The sequence below is a fragment of the Procambarus clarkii genome, chromosome 48, assembly GCF_040958095.1.
Source record: "Procambarus clarkii isolate CNS0578487 chromosome 48, FALCON_Pclarkii_2.0, whole genome shotgun sequence".
Taxonomy (NCBI): domain Eukaryota; kingdom Metazoa; phylum Arthropoda; class Malacostraca; order Decapoda; family Cambaridae; genus Procambarus; species Procambarus clarkii.
In genome coordinates this window covers 8792500-8807361 of record NC_091197.1, presented here as the reverse complement: position 1 = coordinate 8807361, position 14862 = coordinate 8792500, and positions in this window count along the sequence as shown.

Sequence of the window (14862 nt, the reverse complement as noted above, 5' to 3'; positions counted from 1 at the left end):
CATGCTCCTGTTCACCTAGCAGTAAATAGGTACCTGGGAGTTAGGTAGCTGTTACGCGCTGCTTCCTGGGTGTGTATGTGTGGGGGGAGGGAGAGGTGATGGTGATGTGAGGCGCTCAGAGCGGTGTCAGAGAGCCAGGCAACCGTTGAGTGAGAGCGCTCAGAACGGCGCTCACACAGGAATTTTTGTGGGCGACCTGTGGGTGGTGGACCCGAGTGCCCTTCAGACATAAAGTCTGTGGTAAGCTAATATAACAGTTGTTACAGGGGTCGCCAGTGTTTGATCGTGTGCCCAGCGATCACGGCAAGTGTTTATGAATATGGTATAGATATTTTATTAAGGCTGTAACCTGAAATAGGAGGGTAGAGATAGGAGAACATATTGGGGAGAGGAGCGATACGTCTTCCCTCGACGAAGGCCAGTGGATGACTGCCGGGGAGGGGGGAGGGAAGACCCCGGCTGGCGGCGGCGGCCAACAGCATGTCTCGACACGTCGAAGATAGACTCGCCCAGGGTGGGGGAGTACCGTCGTGGCGAAGTGTTAGAGTTTAAAGAGATGTCGGATGGAGAAGTTTTATTTTTTGTGAATATATTTAATTATATTTTACTAGGGAAACATTTTTATTGGCATGGCAATGGAAATTGCAGGTTTGTTTGGGGGAGGAACTGATGGAAGAACTTCGAGGCTGGAAAAGTGTATGCAGAACTCTGTGGGAAAGCAGAGCTCCATAGTGAGGAGCTGACCTCAAGCAGTGTAAAGGAGCAGTGAAGAGGAGTTTCACGTGTCTCTGAGTAGTGAAGCATCACTGGTGTTTGATGAGGACTTCATTGTGTAGCAGTTAGGGAGAACTGCAGAAGAGCCTTGTTGACTATTTTGGAGGACCTAGAGATATATATATGGTAGTGAGCCTCCAGGAGAAGAACAGAGGTGTATGATGGACACACAGGAATGTATAAGGGGAGTGCTTGAGGGCTTATTGGCGTGTAAGACGCAGCATAAGATGAGAGACTGATCTTGTGTTGGGGAACATTTATGCAGATGTTTCTGGCGTTTAAGCCACAAGCTGAGTTTTATATACTTTTAGGGCTGATTGTACAATATGACGAGACTGCAACCCCACTTAGCGAGGGAGTATGAGTGGTAAGCCAAGAGTTGGGCAGCCACTTGATGGGAATACTTGGTGAAGCCAGAATATGATATTGGATTGCTGCCGGGTTGTAGCAGCTTAGTGTTGTATAATAACCTTCCATTTTTCTTATGTAATGTGTATTATTTCCTTGTTTATTAAATGTATATTGTTAGCTGGCTTTTGCACTTGTCCTGATGAGGCTTCCCAGAAAGCAAGAGAGATAGAGAAAGGATCACGGCCGCGGACAGGGTAGCAGAAAATTCTAATTCGTAAAAGGGAGATTTAGATCATACCAAACAAGGAGAGAATGGGGAGTCACGGCGGCTCAAGTAGCGTGTGTGTATACACAGGACAATGAGGCCAGTGTTGGAGCTGCACCCCTAAACATGTGATGCTGAAACTCACCTTAGAGATCAAGAGGCGTACAGGGTGATCTCCTGAGTAAATTTCAAGCACTCCAGTGTTCATTGATGGTCGACCAACGGTAGCGGGAGTGTGGCTGCCGAGGTCTGTTGTCTGTGCCGGCAGAGAGTGGTTAGGGGACATTGTCCGCTTGTACGCTAGTAACAGCCTGGTGCATCAACCAGAGCTCTCATTGGAGGTTTAATTTCCATAAGCCCCAACCCCCTCAGGCCAGAATACACACACACATTATATATATATATATATATATGTCGTACCTAGTAGCCAGAACGCACTTCTCAACCTACTATGCAAGGTCCGATTTGCCTAATAAGCCAAGTTTTCATGAATTAATTGTTTTTCGACTACCTAACCTACCTAACCTAACCTAACCTAACTTTTTCGGCTACCAAACCTAACCTAACCTATAAAGATAGGTTAGGTTAGGTTAGGTAGGGTTGGATAGGTTCGGTCATATATCTACGTTAATTTTAACTCCAATAAAGAAAAATTGACCTCATGCATAATGAAAAGGGTAGATTTATCATTTCATAAGAAAAAAATTAGAGAAAATATATTAATTCAGGAAAACTTGGCTTATTAGGCAAATCGGGCCATGAATAGTAGGCCAAAAAGTGCGTTCTGGCTACTAGGTACGACATATATATATATATATATATATATATATATATATATATATATATATATATATATATATATATATATATATATGCAGAATAACCACATATGAAAAATAGAAAATGCTTAACGCGTTTTCGGCTAATTCGCCTTCATCAGAGCAAAGTAGAATCCACTTTGATTCTAATCAAAGTAGATTCTACTTTGCTCTGATGAAGGCGAATTAGCCGAAAACGCGTTAAGCATTTTCTATTTTTCATATGTGGTTATTCTGCATACTTGGATCAGTGTTTTTGTGATCATTGTTGCATATATATATATATATATATATATATATATATATATATATATATATATATATATATATATATATATATATATATATATATATATATATATATATATATTATATATTATTTATATTTACATTGAAAACTACTCACCTCTGAAGGATTCGAACCCAGACAGCCAGGGTTCCATGCACCTTAGCGCCATGCACCTTCATTAGCAGTGACAAAGAGAATACTTAAATATCTAATGAAAATCTTACTAACCTAACAAATTCACAAAGACCTGAAAGTTGTAGCATTAAACATTATGATAAAATATCGTGAGGAGACATTCACATATGGGACTAATAGAGCAAGAACTCGGCAATGTGATGTTATAGTGGCCAAAATACGCCTGGGATATAAACGTATCTGGCAGCTTTCTCAAAACCCAAATGTCGAGTACACAATGTGTCAACTTTGTGAAAGAGAAAACATGCACTCCCTTGAACATTATATTGTAGAATGTCCCACATTGACTGACATTCGCCCTTCTGGGCTGAAGTATGCTGAACTCTGTAACTACTATATGAATACTGGAACACTTTATGATATATTGGACTTGTACCCTTGATTGACCATTTAATGTATCAATCATACAATGTTTGTGATGTGCTATATAACCTGAGCTTGTAAAAGCATCTTAATCACTTTCTGTGGTTGAATGCTTAATAATACACTAGTTTCTATATCGGCTATCTTACCCTGTCAAGAGTAGGAGAGACACAAATGTATGTGTATATATATGTGTATGTGTATACAGGACATGTGGAAGCTGGTCAGAATTGCATTTCACCTTTGTAAATGCACATAAATGACACTATGTAAAATACACATCGAACACTTTGTGTAGGGCAGACGTAAATCTGTATCTATGTATTTGTGTCTATAGATTATATTAGCATTTTAAAAGCACTACAATCACCTTCTGTGGTTGATTGTTCAATAAATCCCTGGACTATATGTTTAACTGATCTCTAACCCTGTCCATGGAGGACAGAAGAAAATGTATATAAATTGGTTAGCATTGTAAATGTGTGGCCACATCTGTGGTAGAAAATAATAATAAAAAAAATTAGCGTATCCAGTACTATACCAACTAAACCTTACTGACTGTACAAAAAAGGTTGGAAGGCGTGAGACCCTTAACCCAACCCCCCGACAGCACTCTGTGGTCAATTTTAGGATAAAGATTTTTTCAGGGAATCACCTCGCTGTTGGGGGCCACGTGACTAACACAAATGTGAAGAAGCTTGAATGGTCCCCAAGCCAATATGCAATAAAATTGGTTGCATATTGGCTTGGGGACCATTCAAGCTTTATATATATATATACACACACACACGCACGTATACACACACACACGCACGTATATACACACACACACACACACACACACGCACGTATATACACACACACACACACACACACACACACACACACACACACACACACACACACACACACACACGAACATCAACAGAGCCACACGTTATATATGAGTAACATTTACCATATCAAAGAGGTCAAGTCAAACACTGTCAACATTAACCCACAAGACTGAAGTAATATGGCATCTCTCAGTCGGGGGACAGGAAGCCTGTTAGGCTTATCATGGTCCCTCTCTGACAATGACAGACCTTAAAAAATGCAACCCACAACAGTGCACTAACTCCCAGGTACCTATTCGCTGCTGCTTGGAGGCACCAATCGTAAGGAAACATCCCCAAACATCCCGCTCTGACCGAGAATCGAACCTGGGACCATTAATCTCTGGGACACGACAGCTTTGCAGCAGTAAGCTTTGTCGAGCAGAGTCCTATAAGATAAAATGGGTAGTTATTTTTAACAATGAAAAACAACATAGCTCTTCATTTCTAATATAACTTAGAAAGTTACGGTTGTGAAGTGCTAAGTGTTATGCAGCCTGACGTGCTACGTAACTTTGTGGCTTAAAAAGAACGCTGGAAGATACTTTTCCATTTTTTAAACGCGCTCTTGCACTAATTTCAGCAACTGGAACGGGCCAATTAAAATTCTCAGCATCCTTGATAAAGTGAAGAACATGAACATCACAAAAGACCTAGACCGCATAAGACCTAGCCAGCCTCCGACCACCAGACCTCGCGACATATGTGGCATGTAAGACCTAGCCAGCTTCCGACCACCAGACCTCGCGACATATGTGGCATAAGACCAAGTCAGCCTCCGACCACCAGACCTGGCGACATGTCAGCTGTATACAACACAAATGGAGGAATGTTGGTCCAACTGTGAGCCGCCCGGGCTTTCCGACCAATATGCGCCAGAAGCGAATGGTTTGAAAATTCATTTAAGCTGCCTCTTCCCTTCGGGCACTAGAGCGATCACAACTGACAATTCTAAAAATCAAATGACTTTTACCGATGCCAAAACAATTCGTGTTTCACAGCGTCCGAAACCTGTCATTCCATTAGTCTCAAAACCAGTTTCCAGCAAGATATAATTAATCCACTTTTATAGTGAAGATAAAACTTATTCCAGTAATTCGTAACATTGGTCATATACAATATGCTTTTAGTCGGCTAAAGTTGGTATGTAAACAAACGTTTAGCGAGTAGAGGCGCCAGCGTCGCCCTCCACCTGTGAGAGACCAGCGTCGGCCTCCACCTGTGAGAGGCCAGCGTCGTCCTCCACCTGTGGGGGCCAGCGTCGTCCTCCACCTGTAGGGGCCAGCGTCGTCCTCCACCTGTGGGGGCCAGCGTCGTCCTCCACCTGTGAGAGGCCAGCGTCGTCCTCCACCTGAGAGAGGCCAGCGTCGTCCTCCACCTGTGAGAGGCCAGCGTCGTCCTCCACCTGTGAGAGGCCAGCGTCGTCCTCCACCCGCGAGGCCAGCGTCGCCCTCCACCTGCGAGGCCAGCGTCGCCCTCCACCTGTGAGGCCAGCGTCGCCCTCCACCTGTGAGGCCAGCGTCGCCCTCCACCCGCGAGGCCAGCGACGCCCTCCACCTGTGAGGCCAGCGTCGCCCTCCACCCGCGAGGCCAGCGTCGGCCTCCACCCACGAGGCCAGCATCGGCCTCCACCCGCGAGACATATTTACCAGCCGTCCAGGCTTTCATATTAACTTTTTAATTAGAGTAGAGAGTCTGTCTCATCCCTTCACAGTCCGACCTCAAACAGTGGACCGAGTACTCATTAATCCGGCCACCAACCCCCCCTTCCCTCTATTCCCTATTACAAATGACTCCCCCACCACACACATACTACACCATGACTGCTGATTATGGTCCGACTGTTCTCTAATGCTGCTTCACTCCCTTCCGGTCCTCCACTCTCATCCCCACACATCCCACGGACATCCGCGGGACAACGGACACCCCGCGGGACAATGGACACCCCGCGGGGTGTGGACACGCCGGACAACGGACACCCGCCATCAAAGAATTGTACGCTCAAAGTCGAAGTCACTTGGATGTTGATTACTGATGTCAGCACTCGAATAAATACACTCGGCCTCAAGTGTACGGTGCCTGCGTGTGTTTATTGTGTCCTGACGATATGTAAATCATAAAGAAATTGGCACATGATGAATAATATTATATTATATAATAGGGGGTACCACCTTTGGTGCAATTGAAGGGACCCACAGCCTCGTAGAAGAAAATAAAGAGTATTCAAAGAAGACCTTGTGGATTCTCACTGCACACTTTAATCTGTTCTTCTCCTACCACCTCTATTCTTTTTTTATTAATTGTTCTATTTTATTGCATTGCTACAGTTTACAGAGAACACACACATATATATATATAACAATTATATTATATAAATAAACAAATAAAGTAATTATATTATATATATATATATATATATATTATATATATATATATATATATATATATATATATATATATATATATATATATATATATATATATATATATATATTGGTTTAATTGACAAGTGATACAAACTTGAGGGTTGTGGCAAACAGGACAAACTGAGGGCGCTGAACCCAAGTTTTCTCGTTATTATGGTAAGGCAAGAAGGCACCCCATGCCACCCCTGCCCAACCTCCGCCCGTCCTACACACCCCCTGCCCAACCTCCGCCCATTCTGTACCGCCCCTCTCTCATTCCCCCCCCCCCCAACAACCTCCACCGAGACCACGCCCCTCCCAACCACGCCCCGCTCCTCCCCACGCCCCGCCCCGCTGCCCACAATGTCGTGAGGAAAGCAGCAGCGGCCGGGGTGGAGAACTGAGCTCCACCTGTTATTGTTGTTTTTGATTCAGCTACTCCGAACGAAACGTCCATGTAGCACGGGCTATAGTGAGCCCGTAATGGCTGGATGAACTCCGCCGTCATCCAGTAGTTATGTATGACACCTGACGGGTCTTATGACACCTGACGGGTCTCAGGGGAGTGAACACAGGACTTGAGAGGAAAGCTGAGCAACAACGGCGTTGCAAGCGTTGCTCCTCAGCAATGCTGTGTGTGTGTGTATTGTGTGGTTATTATTGCTGCTTAAAGCTGCCACCACAGAAAACCTCGCGCTTGCCACCTCCAGGATACGCTCCCACCTTCGCGGTTGTCTCCTGCACGCTCCGGGGAGCCCCAGGCTACCCCCCCCCCTTCTTTCTCCTGTGTGCGCCCCCTCCTGTGAGCCTCCCCCATTTTGTGATGTTCTCCGTCATCCCACTATCTTGCCACCCTTACATTGTCTTCTCTTCACTATCATTACTAACTGGTATTGTGTTAACTTTATTATATCAAGTTTGACACTCGTTAAAATTGCTACATCAAGCTTCTCACTCGTTATCTTCGCTCTGCTAAGCTTACTCGTGCCAGCTTGACTTCTCAACGTTTCGCGTCTCGTTAACAATAGCCGCACTAACGAGCACTGCTCCCGTTACGTGGAAACTAATCAGTTTGCTCCTAATATGTTTACCAGAAATTAACGCCCAACAAGCTCGTAACTTCTGGCAATTATCAAGCGACTTCAACAAGTTCTTGAAGGCTGTTAACGGAGCTCTTCTATAAGACAGTCTCTGACGCTTGTGTCAGAGACTGTCACTGAAGATCACAGGAACTTTGTGCAGTTTCTGGACGAGACGTCGACCTGTTTCCCGCCATCCGCCGCCCGCCGCTCTCACAGTCTCCCGCCACACTCACAGCCACACTCACCGCCCCTTAACACTCTACAAATTCATTTACTGAAGGGAGACAAACGACACAGATCGGCATCATTTGTTTACATTAAAGACGCGGTCAATAAATATTACCCAAGTTGGTCGTTGTCCTTGCAGGTGTTATATGTTAAAATATATCTTGCCGCGTAAACTGGTCGCCCCCATTCTCTCTGTCTGTCTGTCTCTGTCTGTCTGTCTGTCTGTCTGTCTGTCTGTCTGTCTGTCTCTCTCTGTCTGTCTGTCTCTCTCTCTCTCTCTCTCTCTCTCTCTCTCTCTCTCTCTCTCTCTCTCTCTCTCTCTCTCTCTCTCTCTTCCTAGCTTTGTCTCTGCCGCTGTTGGTGTCTATCTCTGTGTTTTTTCTGTTTATTTTTCTGTCACTCTCTTTGCCCTGGTCGACCCGGTCTCTCTACAGGCCTCTCTCTTTCTCTGCTTCTGTCTGCCTCGGTCTCAATCTGTCTTTTTGTCTCTGTCTTCTTCCCGCGTATCTCTCCCTGTCTCTTTCTTTTATTTATATCGTGTAATATTCTTCCACTGGCGTGGGGCTGGACCGTCGTGGGAGGAGCCTGGCGGCCTGAAGTATGATCAAAATATAAGTTACCAGTTTGCTTTTAGAAATGGACGCGGGGCTTGGGAAAGCTTTTCAAGCTGTGGGAAGATCATCTGTTTTATGACACTACAGCCAAAGTATGATTATCAAAAAAATATATGTTAAATATCCTGATCAGTGCATAATTGTTCGTATTATTATAAAAATAAATTATCAAATTATTATTTTGTTAAGCATTTAGACAAGCATAGCTGGCGGACAATGTCAAAATAAGTCGTTGGGGGTGAGTATGTGATCGTGGCAGGCTGTTCCCTCTTAAATTCTAGAAACCCGCACCAGCCTATGTCCGTCCCGTACAGGACACCAATCCCCCTGCAAAGTTGAGCGAGGCTAGCCCCAAGCGTCAGGCCTTCATCCTTGGACAGACATTTTTCTTTTATTGATACAGAGTGCCGTTCTCCTTGAGAAAAATTGATATCAAAGTGTAAATATTTTTTGGTGAACACGAGATAGTATCAAAACTAGCCATGACCGTGGTGCAGGGACGGTGTCATAACTAGCCTCGACGCTGGAGCAGGGACGGTGTCATAACTAGCCTCGACGGTGGTGCAGGGACGGTGTCATAACTAGCCTCGACGCTGGAGCAGGGACGGTGTCATAACTAGCCTCGACGCTGGAGCAGGGACGGTGTCATAACTAGCCTCGACGGTGGTGCAGGGACGGTGTCATAACTAGCCTCGACGCTGGAGCAAAGACAAAGAAGGAGAGGCGGGATTATTTCTTGAAACAAGTACGGCGCCGACTGGAACGAGCACCAACCCGCTACAATAGCAACATTAGCTGATGTATGACCCGCGAGAGCAGCCTCAACAGCTGCTGCATTATCCACAACGGCAGCGGACGCTTGAAGCACGCTACAGTAGAGGCCTGTGCAGCAGCAGACGTTTGAAGCACGCTGCATTAGAGACCTGTGCAGCAGCGGATGCTTGAAGCACACTGCATTAGAGACCTGTACAGCAGTGGACGCTTGAAGCACGCTACAGTAGAGACCTGTGCAGCAGCGGATGTTTGAAGCACGCTACAGTAGAAGCCTGTGCAGCAGCGAACGCTTGAAGCACGCTACAGTAGAGACCTGTGCAGCAGCGGATGTTTGAAGCACGCTACAGTAGAAGCCTGTGCAGCAGCGGACGCTTGAAGCACGCTACAGTAGAGACCTGTGCAGCAGCGGACGCTTGAAGCACGCTGCATTAGAGGCTTGTGCAGCAGCGGACGCTTAAAGCACGCTACAGTAGAAGCCTGTGCAGCACCGGACTCAAGCTTCCCAATAATACTGTGAATAATGTGGCAAGACGTGACGCTGCTTCTCGCTTCCCGCCCCGCCGTCGCCACCTCCCTCACGCCCACCAATCGCCGGCATTATTGGAAATTGTCATTGCTGTGATTGGTCACATCCCAGCAACAGCTTGCAGGAGAATGCTGCAATATAAGCAACAGCTTCAGGGTCTTGGACAGATATTAATGCCCACCATCTGGGTTGGTACTTACAGGACCCCACGACGCCACTAGACCCCACGACGCCACTAGACCCCACGACGCCACTAGACCCCACGACGCACTAGACCCCACGACGCCACTAGACCCCACAACACCACTAGACCCATGACGCCACTAGACCCCACGACGCATTAGACCCACGACGCACTAGACCCCACGACGCCACTAGACCCCACGACGCCACTAGACCCCCACGACGCCATTAGACCCCACGACGCCACTAGACCCCACGACGCCACTAGACCCCACGACGCCGCTACACCCACGACGCAGCTACACCCACGACGCCACTAGACCCCACGACGCCACTAGACCCACGACGCCGCTACACCCACGACGCCGCTAGACCCCACTAGACCCCACTAAACCCCACGACGCCACTAGACCCCACGACGCCACTAGACCCCACGAGACCCCACTACGCCACGAGACCCCACGACGCCGCTACACCCACGACGTCGCTACACCCCACGACGCCACTAGACCCCACGACGCCACTAGACCCCACGACGCCACTAGACCCACGACGCCGCTACACCCGCGACACCATTAGACCCCACGACGCCACTAGACCCCACAACACCACTAGACCCATGACGCCACTAGACCCCACGACGCACTAGACCCACGACGCACTAGACCCCACGACGCCACTAGACCCCACGACGCCACTAGACCCCTACGACGCCATTAGACCCCACGACGCCACTAGACCCCACGACGCCACTAGACCCCACGACGCCGCTACACCCACGACGCAGCAACACCCACGACGCCACTAGACCCCACGACGCCACTAGACACCACGACGCCACTAGACCCCACGACGCCACTAGACCCACGACGCCGCTACACCCACGACGCCACTAGACCCCACGAGACCCCACTACGCCACGAGACCCCACGACGCCGCTACACCCACGACGCCGCTACACCCCACGACGCCACTAGACCCCACGACGCCACTAGACCCCACGACGCCACTAGACCCACGACGCCGCTACACCCGCGACACCATTAGACCCCACGACGCCACGAGACCCCACGACGCCACGAGACCCCACGACACCACGACGCTACTAGACCCCACGACGCCACTAGACCCCACGACGCCGCTAGACCCCACGACGCCGCTAGACCCCACGACGCCACTAGACCCCACGACGCCACTAGACCCCACGACGCCACTAGACCCCACGACGCCACTAGACCCCACGACACCACTAAACCCCACCCCACGACCCCACTAGACCCCACGACCCCACGACGCCACGAGACCCCACGACGCCACTAGATCCCACGACGCCACTAAACCCCACCCCACGACCCCACTAGACCCCACGACGCCACTAGACCCCACGACGCCACGAGACCCCACGACGCCACGAGACCCCACGACGCCACTAGACACCACGACACCGCTAGACCCCACGACGCCACTAGACACCACGACGCCGCCACTAGACCCCACGACGCCGCTAGACCCCACGACGCCACTAGACCCACGGCGCCGCTAGACCCCACGACGCCACGAGACACCACGCCACTAGACCCCACGACCCCACTAGACCCCACGAGACCCCACTAAACCCCACCCCACGACCCCACTAGATCCCACGACGCCACTAGACCCCACGACGCCACGAGACCCCACGACGCCACGAGACCCCACGACGCCACTAGACACCACGACGCCGCTAGACCCCACGACGCCACTAGACACCACGACGCCGCCACGAGACCCCACGACGCCACGAGACCCCACGACGCCGCTAGACCCCACGACGCCACTAGACACCACGACGCCGCTAGACCCCACGACGCCACTAGACCCACGGCGCCGCTAGACCCCACGACGCCACGAGACACCACGACTGCGTGTGGACAGCATGGGCCGACCATCACTGAATCTTGGAGCGCTCTCCGTGAACAATTGCTGCCATTCTCCTGGGTGATGACGCGGCACTATTCACAGTGACCCGGAGCCCAGCTGGCCACCCAGCAGGTGTTCACAGTGACACGGAGCCCAGCTGGCCACCTAGCAGGTGTTCACAGGTACCCGGAGCCCAGCTGGCCACTCAGCAGGTGTTCACAGGTACCCGGAGCCCCGCTGGCCACCCAGTAGGTGTTCACAGGGACCCGAAGCCCAGCTGGCCACCCAGCAGGTGTTCACAGGGACCCGGAGCCCAGCTGGCCACCCAGCAGGTGTTCACAGGGACCCGGAGCCCGGCAATAACCGACTTAACCCGCCAATAACCAACTCAACCGGCCAATACCTGACTCATCTCTGTAATATCCGGTTCATCCCGCCAATAAGCAACTCCTGCTGCAGGTACCGACAGGAATACGCCACTCTCACCTGACCAATGATTAATGTCGTTAGTGGCTGACCTTCTCGCCCACACACCAACACCACGCGAGGTGGTCAGTGCCCATTTTTATAGTCATATTCCTTGCTACCGGTTTCCATTATGTGATCTAATAATCATGAAGCATTCATTGAATTGCCTTTTCTGTTTTATTGCCCTAACGATTACCAGGATTTTCAGCTTTTTTCAATATAATGCAATTAGTTTTTGGTGGACTTTTACATTGATTTCTTGTTGCAAGGACGCGGCAGTGAAGCTCTCCCGCTCTCTTTCAGTATGTGTGTGTATGTGCATGTATATATATATATATATATATTATATATATATATATATATATATATATATATATATATATATATATATATATATATATATATATATATATTAATTATAATTTCACACACACATCTCGTAATAGAATTCTATGACCAAGCAACATAAATTAGGCAAGAAAGAAGGGTGGACAGACAGCATTTTCTTGAATTGTCAGAAAGCCTTTGACACAGTACCCCATAAAAGGCTGTTACAAAAGTTGGATAAACAGGCAGGAGTAAAAGGTAAGGTGCTCCAGTGGATAAGGGAGTATCTAACAACAAACAGCGAGTAACTGTGAGGGGAAGACATCAGAGTGGCAAGATGTCACCAGCGGAGTCCCACAGGGCTCTGTACTTGGACCCATCCTGTTTCTTATATACGTAAACGACCTTCCAGAAGGTATAGACTCATTCCTCTCAATGTTTGCTGATGATGCAAACATTATGAGAAGAATCAAGACAGATGAAGATAGACAGAGACTACAGGACGACCTGGACAAACTTGTGGAATGGTCTAAAAAATGGCTACTTTAAGTTCAACTCAGGAAAGTGAATAGTAATGAAATTAGGCGAAGATAGCAGGAAGCTAAACACATCTGGGAGTTGAAATATTGCAAGAGTCAAATAGAAAGATCTGGGAGTTATCACACCAAACCTGTCCCCAGAAGCCCACATCAAAAGGATATCATCAGCGGCATATGCTAGATTGGCCAACATAAGAACTGTCTTTAGACACTTACGTAAGGAATCGTTCAGGACTTTGTATACCAATTATGTCAGACCAATCCTGGAGTATGTAGCTCCAGCCTGGAGTCCATACCTAGTTAAACATAAGACAAAATTAGAGAAGATTCAGAGGTACGCCACCAGACTAGTCCCAGAACTGAGAGGTATGAGCTGCGAGGAAAGGCTGCGGGAGCTAAACTTCACGTCCCTAGAAGACAGAAGAGTAAGGGGGAGACATGATCACTGCCTACAATATTCTCATGGGAACTGACAGGATGGACAAAAACAAACTATTTAGCACGGGTGAAACACGCACAAGGGGACACAGGTGGAAACTGAGTACCCAAATGAGCCACAGAGACATTATAAAGAGTTTTTGTCAGTGTCAGAGTAGTTAACAGATGGAATGCATTAGGCAGTGATGTGATGGAGGCTGACTCCATACAGTTTCAAATATAGATTTGATAGAGCCTAATAGGGTCCCGATAGGCTCAGGAACCTGTACACAAGTTGATTGACAGTTGAGAGGCGGGACCAAAAAGACAGAGTTCAACCCCCGCAAACACAACTAGGTGAGTACACACACACACACACTAGGAGTTGTTTTCATTCCTTATTACTCTCAGACACGCAATTATTCCCACACCGTCACACTCACGGTCACAGTACTTCCCACACCGTCACACTCTCGATCATGGTAGTTCCCACACCGTCACACTCACAGTACTTCCCACACCGTCACACACTCATTTACAGTAGTTCCCACACCGTCACACTCACAGTACTTCCCACACCGTCACACACTCATTCACAGTAGTTCCCACACCGTCACACTCACAGTACTTCCCACACCGTCACACTCTCGATCATGGTAGTTCCCACACCGTCACACTCACAGTACTTCCCACACCATCACACACTCATTCACAGTAGTTCCCACACCGTCACACTCACAGTACTTCCCACACCGTCACACTCACAGTACTTCCCACACCGTCACACTCTCGATCATGGTAGTTCCCACACCGTCACACTCACAGTACTTCCCACACCATCACACACTCATTCACAGTAGTTCCCACACCGTCACACTCACAGTACTTCCCACACCGTCACACTCATAGTACTTCCCACACCGTCACACTCTCGATCACAGCAGCTCTAATTAATCAGCCGGTAGTGGACGGGATCAACTGTAATTAACCTAATCCCCCTTTACTCGGCTTTATTACCTAATATAGATGGAGTAATATCTGGCTGAACCACTCACGCAGAATATGATCCCATTAACGATGTATAAACGACAAAATCAGTAGGATTTCTCAATGTTTACACCAATACATCACGTTAATGTGACCTCATTATGCACAGGTTAGTATGGATTTAATGCTGGTAGACTCAAGTGTACTACCAGTTACTCTTATGACACAAATTAGGAAGCATTAGAAGAAATTATTTAATGAACGTGATAACCCATGATAATATGAAGTCTATAACACTGAGAGGAAAGTGGGATATAATGTATAATATATTGACTGACTGACAGGTCACTTAGAGCAAATTGAACCTCCATGCACAACCATGTCTGAGCGTTGTAATAAAGTGTTGTATCTGTATTGCAACTTAAGGCACTGTTCTTGGCACAATATGTATACCCGGACATATTGCAACTTAAGGCACTGTTC